We start from the raw sequence: 9,543 nt of genomic DNA, 5'->3' as shown, positions 1-9,543 counted from the left end.
AGAAAAACGTATAAACACAAACACACTGTCAATGACACTCAGGCATATATCCACACATCCACACATCCATGCAACTGCACATACTTTCATCCATATATTCACACACACACACACACATTTCTGTATATCAACGAATCTGCATGTACATACACACTCACATATCCTCGCATAATTTTGATGCACAAATACAAGAATGCATAAGATATACTTATATATATATATATATATATATATATATATATATATATATATATATATATATATATATATATATATATATATATACATATATATACACGCTTATATGCGTATTTATACATGTATGCATATTTACACACACACACACAAATACGCACACACACACACACATATATATATATACAAACAAAATGCAACGAACAATTAAAGAAGAAACTAAGATGAAAGGACATATATGTATGTATATCTTCTTTTTCTTCTTTATCTTCTTCATTTCCTTCCTTTCCTTCATTTTCTCCTCCTCCAATTTCTTCCTTATGTTGTTCTTGTTCTTGTTCTTTGTCTTCTTTTTCCTCCTTTTCTACTTCTGCTTTACTTTTAACAAAGGACGTTCAAAAGCAACAAAAATATTAAAAAATATGTAAACAACACAGAAATATTAAATACTAAAGAAACAAAAACCATGAACAACATAACATAAAAAGAAACCAACCCAATAAATAACAAAACGTACAAAACAACAACACATACACACACTCACACACATCTATATATACATGCGATAAAAATAATAAGAAAACAAATTAATAAAATTCCCCAAAAATCAAAAGTGTGTATAAATTATTTGTTAGATTAAAGATGATGTCTTTACTATTGAAGATTGTCTGAGGCATCAGGCAGATTTAGGATATAAACAACTAATCCTATCATAGCAATCAGATTTGCTGCTATGAAATATGTTTCATGGGTGTAGAAAAAAAAGCAAATTGAACCTAATAAAATAAACGGGACTGAAACTCGCATACATACACAGAAACACACGCTTTCGCAAATACAACTTACACTCACACATGTATATGTATATACATACATACATACACACACACACACTCACATATATATATCATGTAAGGTTTGGAATTAGTATATGACAATGATGTTGATGAGGATAATGATGTTGGTTCCAAGGATTAGCTAGAGTCCGTGGCGGAACAGCAGATGCTTTAATCACAGTGTTTTTATTTAACATGCAGAATTATATACCTACACATATATAGACAAGCATACATGTTTCTATGTTTATCTATGTATGTATATGTTTATATATATATGTGTGTGTGTGCGCGCGCGCGTGTATGTGTGTGCGCGTGCGTGCGTGTGTGTATTTGTCTATGCACATTTCTCCGCAATCTGCGTATGTCCATTAAACATTTGGTGAATTAATATTCCTTGACCCTTGTGGAAAGTAATTTTCATTAACTATTTCTTTCTCAATTCCACTACAGAATCTATCGACTGACACAGGCAGCTGCTATCAATACACACTGTTCAAGACCCTTGCCAGCCGTTGACTGTACAGTATTTAGAATAAGGATCAGCTCTGGGTTGTACTTGACAGAAGTAAACCCTGGGAGGTGGGATCCGTTCTGCTTAATTTTCAGGTTCATGTTGTCCTGATGAATGAGTCCAAATTCCTGTGGATTTGCTAGTATAAATGATGCAAAGCGGTTTCTTAGCTTCTCGAAGAATTCAAGCCAGTTGCTTCATCCATGCTATAGATCCAGTTTGCATCATCTTCTGTATAACATCTCTGACAGAATAATACAGATACAAAATCGATTCTCTGGAAATTTTGGTTCCAAATCTTTTCAAGATTATTTATTTTTCCGAACTAGGTTTTCACTTTGGTCAACACACTCTGAATTAAACAAATGTGAAATTTAATAGCGTGGCTGTGTGGTAAGAAGCTTGCTTCCCAACCACGTGGTTCCCGGTTCAGTCCCACTGCGTGATACTTTGGACCAACCAAAGCATTGTGAGTGAATTTCGTAGACGGAAATTGAAAAAAACCCGTCGTATGTGTGTGTTTTGTGTCTGTGTTTGTGTCCTTCCATCACCGCTTGACAACTTGTGTTGGTGTGTTTACGTCCCCGTAAGTTAGCGGTTCGGCAAAAAATTACCGATACAATAAATACTAGGTTTAACTTAATAAGTTTTGATGTCGATTTGTTCGACTAAAACCATTCAAGGCGGTGCTCCAGCATGGCTGCAGTAAAATGACTGAAACAAGTAAAAGAACATTATTTACATTATTTACATTTGACGTATATTTGTTCTCATCTTGTTTGTTGTTAACACTTGGAGAATTCAAGCCAGCAGTTAACAACAAACAAGACGAGGACAAATATCGGTCAAATGTAAATAATGTAAATAATGTACATAATTCCTCATCTCTTAAATATAGAACTGCAAGTAAAAGAATTAAAAAATAAAATAATTAAAGGAAATGCAAATACCTGCACATTTGCATAAATGATAGAAGTTTATTAATTATTCTACTGTGCAAGATGCTAGTAAATTAGTCTGACAGGCGCGGAAATTTGAAGTTCCTGCACAAAAATTAATGCTGATTATAAGAAGTTCCGAACGACCAGTCACCGTAAAGTCGGTGTTGTATTTCAATATTGCTCACACTTACCAAGTAACTGTTCTCATGGTTTGAAGTGAATTAGGAAGATGAATATTCTTTTCTACTCCAGGCACAAGGCCTGAAATTTGGGGGGAGTGGGCCTATCGATTAGATCGACCCCAGTACACAATTGGTACTTAATTAATTGACCCCTGAAGGATGACAGGCAATGTCGACCTCGTCGGAATTTGAACTCAGAACGTAAAGACGGACGAAATACCGCTAAACATTTCTCCCGGCGTGCTAACATTTCTTATTTCTTTATTGCCCACAAGGGGCTACACTCAGAGGAGACAAACAAGGACAAACAAACGGATTAAGTCGATTATATTGACCCCAGTGCGTAATTGGTACTTATTTAATCGACCCCGAAAGGATGAATAGCAAAGTCGACCTCGGCGGAATTTGAACTCAGAACGTAAAGACAAACGAAATACCGCTAAGCATTTCGCCCGGCGTGCTAATGCTTCTTAGTTCTTTATTGCCCACAAGGGGCTAAACATAGAGGGAACAAACAAGGACAGACAAAGCATTTCGCCCGGCGTGCTAACGTTTCTGCCAGCTCGCCGCCTTAGGCAGATGAATATTGTGCAGGAGCAGTTGAATTTTTACATATTGATATCAAGTCATATTTACTTACCATGCTCAACTTGTGTCTATAGCAATACAAAGAGAAAATAATATTTCACGGGAAATGTAAGCGGTATATTTGAGAAGGTATCGTCATTAGATTTGTTCATGTAAAACAGTGCTTCTCAACTATTTTTCACTTATGGACCACCTTGATCCCTATTTTATTCGGATGGACCCTCGTCGCTATTTCACTTTTAAAATTCCTAATATAATTTTATAATTAAATATTATTAGGAATTATATTTAAAAAATTGTTAATATATTTTGTGTATTGTAGAAATATATCCAATTTATTGCAGACAAATTTTAAAAACTAAATCTTATATGGACTCACACGGTCCTCATGGACCCTGGTTGAAAACCACTGATTTAAAAGATCATATCTTTACAAAGTTAGTCCCTTATTTCAAACAACATAGGGAATAGAAAATAAATTATATTTTGTATTGTTTCACATTTAAATTTGTCTGTACTTCTTAAGTATTCGATAATATGCTCTATGATTCGAGAGTTAATTTTTTTTTTTTAAATATCATCGAATATTAGAAAAACAGTCTAATTAATACAATTAATAGAGCATAAAACCATAATATTTTAGAAATATAAAGAAATTTATATGCGAAACAATGAATCATCATCTCTTTCATGCGATTAAAATCGAGTAACAGCTTTTCGAAAATACGTTTTTTTAAATGTTGAGTTTTACTAATCATAAAGTCATGGGCCGAAATTTTTTTCAAGGGAAGACCGCTGGTCCATTACATCGACGCCGGAGGTCAACTTCTTTTTAATTCACCGATCTCGTGCTCAACTGGCTCTTATTTCATCGACACCGAAAAGATGAAAAGCAAAGTCGACCTCGGAGGGATTTGAATACAGAACAGACCTACGAAGCACATTTAGCATTTTGTCCAGCTTGCTAGTGATTCGGCGAGCTCGCCGCCTTGTGTTGAGTGTTAATAATAAAAGCACTGAAGACGGAGAGCTGGCAGAATCGTTAGCAATCCGGGCAAAATTCTTACCAGCATTTCGTCCGTCCTCAGGCTCTGGGTTCAAATTCTATCGAGGTCAGTTTTGCTTTCCATTCTTTTGGTATCGATAAAATAAATGCCAGTTGATCACTGAGATCGATGTAGTTAACTTACCCACTCCCTCGAAATTGCTGGCCTTGTGCCAAAAAATTTGAAGCCAATAATAAAAGCACTGACACAACACACAGCACATCAACTACCGCCACGATTACCACCAATTCCAAGACTAACACCACGATTACTACTGTCCCCACTACCTTCAACATCTCTACCATCATGAGCCAACAAATTAACCTCTATGCATTTGTTTGTGTTACAGTTAATCTGCTGTCTGAAATAAAAGACACCTTGAACAATGCAGTCTACGATGTATAAAAGACAGGATGGTCACAGCTAGAACGGCTTTCATCTTATGACTCCTCAATAAGGTTCGATGTGGTGCTAAAAAATGACTGACGATTACAACAGCTAAAACAACAGTACTTTTGACAGAGGAGGAAAAACATTTTGTAATACCTATGACAAATAGCAGTTACAATAATCATCAGTAACAACACCACCTTAAATACTACTACCATCACCACTACCATCACTCTTTCACCATCACCATCTACTCCACCTCCTACAGCAACAGCATTACTACCATCAACAATAACGATAACTACCACCAACAACAGCATTTACAACTTACATCCAAACTAAACTAGTTCCTCAGCCACCGTACTCTCCGTTCCCCCAGTCCATTCCATTCTACTTTCACTTTCATTCAACTCCGAATTCACTAATTTCTGTCACTTAAAATGCATTTGGAAAGAACAATAAAACATGGTTGCTGGCAATAGTAACTACAACAATAATGACAACAGTAACAACAACAGCTATTACTATTACTGCAGCAACAATAACGCTTATATTCATGATGATGATGATGATGATGATATTTCTCTGTCTTTTTAATATGTTTTCGTTTTCTTTTGTTCGAAGTAAGCTGACGTGCCAATCAAGTTAAAAATTGGAAGGAGCAGCCGACACAGAAAAGGGAATGGATAAATGGCTGAAATGAATAAATAACTAAATAACTGAACGAATTTATGAATGAATGAGTGAAAGAATGGCTGAATGACTGAATGACTTATTGACTGATCATCTGTGCTTACTTTCATGCTGGATGTCAAATGGACTTACTTTCATTTCAGCATTTTCCACAGCTATCTGCCACTTTTTAGTTAGCCGTCACGCTCTCCAACAACACAACCAACACCATCACGACACTTGCCAAAACCATCACAACAAACACCACCACAAACAACAAAGCAACAAAAACAACAACAACAACAACAACAACAGCAACAACCATAAATAACATTACTTTCCATCACATTTGAAAGTTTATTTAAAACAAAGAAGTTCCATGTTCCATCTAGTAATAATGGTTTGTTGCATTAGTAAGTCAAATATGCACAGAAACGCGCAATATAGATCGCTGAATCGATTCTAGTACATGACTAGTTAGTTCAATAACAAATTATTGCGTATCTTTGAGGGGTCCTTGGAGTTTTAAAATGAACGGATGACTTGTAAGTTATATGTGTTCACGTCCTCTAGATTAGGAATTCATGGAAACATTTATATTTCATCAACTTCGGATATCTGAAGAGGACGGAAATCTGGAAGGTGAAATTAACTAAATTAATGCGGTGATGGTTCTAATACTCAAAGACAGCAGAAAAGAGACTATATATCGTATATATATGTACGACTTCATATGGTTCTCTAGCAAGATGCAGGGCTTTGTTAATTTTAAGTCTAAATTTAGTTGTAATAGCATAAGTGTCATAAGAGTGCATCTGGCTACACTGTAAAACAAACGAAATAATGATGGGTAACTCAGTCGGGAGAGCACGAGGTTCTACGCGGGATGCAATTCTTCTTTTTCAAGCCAATTAAAGAGCCCTCATATAGTCGCGAAGCTTTTAATAATTAGCATACAAATCCTTCTCGAGACACACATTTACTATTTAAAAAACCCTAGAATGACACAATGGACAACGTAGCATAGGAAATATAGCCTGAAAATAAGAGGCTCCAACGTTTCATTCGTAATTCTGCATTATCAGATTAAACCTATGGTTGAACAACAACTCGAGCGACCGAAAGAGATTCTATTTACTCGCTCAACCAACAAGAAACAGCCAAACATCCCCAAAATCTAATCATAAATGAACTAATCATAAATCGTCTGGTCCTACTTGATCAGATTTGTCGGGCTCGAAACGGCATAACATTCGGAAGATCTGAAGGAAAGCATTCCGTGTTTAGACAAACGTGTTTTGATGAAGGGCTTTGATGGTTGCATGACATATGTATCGGTGTCTCGATATCCATAAAGTCTCGGTATCCGTGGAAATGATTCACTATCGAAGAAAAGAATTACTACTAGAAAGAGGTTCTCTAGGTGGTGGATGGAGAAAGGACCACACACACACACACACTCACACACACACACACTCACACACACACACATCAGTGTTTGTATGACTAGTTTTAGTATAAACAATTTAACATTAAACTGAAGAATTACTCAATACTTTTTCTACTGTACATATTTATTATACTTTTGCAAAAAGGTTGGTGGCAGTAACTTCGAAGATTCGGCCCGCTAACTTTCGTCAGAGTACTCGACGAAGGACAACTTGTATATATATATATATATATATATATATATATATATATATATATATATATATATATATATATATATATATATATATATATATATATATATATATAATACAAATAATAAATGAGTAAATGCATGTATACGTACATGTGTGTACATACTTACATCTACCTGTATATATAGATGCATATCTGGGTACAGGACAATGTAAACAAAGCGTAGACAAAATGATAAACGAGTACAGAAAACACACAGGCCACATAGAGAACATTCACTTCATCAGCTGCCCCCATTCTAACACAGGCGTTTCGTAGAGTAGGGCAAGACGCATCGTTAAAGCAGCTCTTCCCACGGACTACAAATTAAATTTAAATTTAAATTAATTCAAATTATATTTGTAACGTGGAGGAATGTAGTGGCGGACAAAACAAAACAGGGAAACGAAACAGAGAACAAACAAGAAGGCTATACGGCAAGACGTGAAAAAATTATATGTGCTGAACGCTGTGAAGCCACGAACTGGAAAGGAGACGAATATTTGTTCTTGCTAGCTTCGCAAAGGCGAAGATATAAAGGAAGATACATAGTCAGACACGTGACCAGGGAAGGGTAGGAGAAATATATATATATATATATATATATATACAAGTAGCAGGATCCGATAGAATCAAAGTACTTTAATAACAAAGACATCAAGGTAGTGTCGACGGCAGCATATACGCGTGTGTCAAGAGAGTATAACGCACTCACGTACTTATTAAAGCATATATGGATTTGTCCTTCCATGATGTAGTTGGTTTTTGTCATCAACAACAAAACACGTCAGAAATAGCTGCAGTGAACATCAGCCAGTCCATTTATGTTATTATTGATATACACACACACACACACACACATGTACATAAACATATAAGTTTCAAATTTTGGCACAAGGCTAGCAATTTCCAGGAAGAGGTAAATCGATTATGTCGAGCTTACTGTTCTACTCGTACTTATTTTATTGACCCCGAAAGGATGAAAAGCAAAGTCGACCTCGGTGGAATTTGAACTCAGAACGTAGCGGCAGATGAAATGCAGCTAAGCATTTTGCCCAATGTGTTGGTGTGATTACGTATCCGTTTCTTAGTTGTGTCAGGCTTTAAAAAAAAAATAAGGATTGTGACCGATTTGTTCGACAAAAATTCTTGAAGGTGATGCTCCAGCATGGCCGCAGTAAAATGACTGAAACATGTAAAAGATAAACGATAAAAGATGCATGATACATGTATATAAGTATATATGTATGTACATATGTTCTTATATGTTCATATAAGTGTATTTGTATGTATGTATGTATGTATGTATGTATGTATGTGTGTATGTATGCATGTATGTATGTATGTATGTATGTACGTACGTTAATAGTAGGAATTGAACGGTAGAAAATAGACGCAGGCGTGACTGTGTGGAAAAAGCTTGTTTCCCAACCACATAGCTCCAGGTTCAGTCCCACTACTTGTTACTCTGTGGTACTGTCTTCTACTATAACATCGAGCTGACCAAAACCTTGTTGGTGGACGAAACCAGTGGTGTGTGTGTTTGTGTGTGTGTGTGTGTGTGTGTGAGCATGGATGTGTGTGTGCATGTGTTTGTGTGTGTATGTGTGTGCGCGCGCGTATTCTTGGTGCTTCTACCCCCATCATAGTTTGACAACCAATATTGGTGTATCTACATTCCCGCAAGTTAGCGGCTCGGCAAAAAGAGACCTATAGAATAAGTACTAGGCTTAAGAAATAAGTCTCGGGGGTCGATTTTGTTCTACTGAAACCCTTCAAGGCGGTGCTCCAGCATGGCCGCCGCAGTCAAAATGACGGAAACAATTAAAAGCATAAAAGAGCGTGAAATATGTTGACATAGACCAGTAATACACAAAACAAAAAAAAAGAGACATAAAATATATAAAGAAAGAATCAAATTAATATATTTATTAACGAATTCAAAATCAATACATAGCTAAGTGAGAAAGTGTCTTATGAGGTGGTTTTGTATATTTCTGATTATGAAGAGTAAACTAACAGCTATTGCTGTAGTAAAAGTGGGCGTGTACAACTGAGCTTGTTGTTTAGGTGTATGTCTGTATGTATGTATGTATCACTGAGCAATGAACAAGGAAAAGACGTGGAGAGAAGATCGATGGCTGGGTATGTATGTAAGTATGCATGTAGGTAAGTAGTTAGGTAGGTAGATAGGTAGGTAGGTAGGTAGGTAGGTAGGTAGGTAGGTAGGTAGGTGGGTGGGTAGGTAGGTAGGTAGATAGATAGATAGATAGATAGATAGATAGATAGATGGATGGATGGATGGATGGATGCATAGATCGATTGATGGAGAGAGAGAGAGAGAGAGAGAGAGAGAGAGAGAGAGAGAGAGATGGATGGATGGATGGATGGATAAATAGATAGTTGGATAGACAGACAGATAGATAGATAGATAGATAGATAGATAGATAGATAGATAGATAGATAGATAGATAGATAGATAGATAGATAGAAAGT

This window comes from Octopus bimaculoides, chromosome 1 (genome assembly GCF_046866305.1).
Source record: "Octopus bimaculoides isolate indiv1 chromosome 1, ASM4686630v1, whole genome shotgun sequence".
NCBI lineage: Eukaryota > Metazoa > Mollusca > Cephalopoda > Octopoda > Octopodidae > Octopus > Octopus bimaculoides.
Note: the sequence above shows the minus strand (reverse complement) of the source record.